Raw genomic sequence first — 1,034 nt, 5'->3', positions numbered from 1 at the left:
CAACAACAACAACAACAACAACAACAACAACAACAACAACAACAATGGGCATTTTGAACTTTATACTACTTATTCCCTCTCAATTCTCATGTATACCAAACATTGGAATTGAAATTCCCGGTAATTTTATTCCTTCAAATCAAATACTAGAATTTAAACTCCACTATATTCCGGCATATATATATATATTCTATACTGAACGTATAAAAGTATAATTGCACATTATTAATATAATTATCTAATAATTATTATAGTAATTAAGAAATTTTAGCTACTTAGATAATAGTATAATTAACTAATAATTATTATGTTAATTAAGCTAATAAATACATGTATATTAGTATAATTATAATTATACAATGGTGTCTAGTCATTAATATTACTCTCAAAATGGATTAACCAGATATATGCGTCCATGGCCTAATGGATAAGGCGCTTGACTTCTAATCAAGCGATTGTGGGTTCGAGTCCCACTTGGCGTGTATCTTAAAAATAAAAATTAAGGTACATTACTAAAAGTATAATTGATAAATAATTGTTATGCCGCGATGCACGGAATGGGTTTGTTATAATATATTTGGATCGATAAATTATTTATAATTGTTATGCCGCAGATGCACGGAATGGGTTTGTTATAATATATTTGGATCGATAAATTATTTTATATAGGGCAATTGAAGATATGTATGGGTTTGTTATAATATATTTGGATCGATTATGTTTTCTGATGCGTGTATTTTCTTAAAAATTAAGCTACATTACTAAAAGTATAATTGACTAATAATTATTATGATAACTAGTATTTTCACCCGTGCGATGCACAGAATGAATTTGTTATAATATATTAAGAATATTTGGATCGATATATAATTATATAAATTATAACATCAAATATTATATAGTGCAATTGAAGATATATTTTGGATCAATTATGTTTTCTGATGTTATCCTTGTTTGAATTCCAGCAAATAATTGCTTAATTAGTAGCTAATGTATATATGTACACATGCTGTGCTGGAGCTTTAGAGATTTTA

General features: G+C 26.7%; 1 non-coding gene across 1 annotated transcript; it reads left to right on the top strand.

Moving 5' to 3' along the window:
- Window positions 1-409: 409 nt before the first annotated feature.
- Window positions 410-482, top strand: TRNAR-UCU. Its single transcript has one exon. It is a non-coding gene; the product is annotated as a tRNA-Arg (tRNA).
- The last annotated feature ends 552 nt before the right edge of the window (window positions 483-1,034 follow it).

The sequence above is a fragment of the Ipomoea triloba genome, chromosome 9 (genome assembly GCF_003576645.1).
Source record: "Ipomoea triloba cultivar NCNSP0323 chromosome 9, ASM357664v1".
Taxonomy (NCBI): Eukaryota; Viridiplantae; Streptophyta; class Magnoliopsida; order Solanales; family Convolvulaceae; genus Ipomoea; species Ipomoea triloba.
This window is presented reverse-complemented; position numbering and strand designations above follow the sequence as displayed.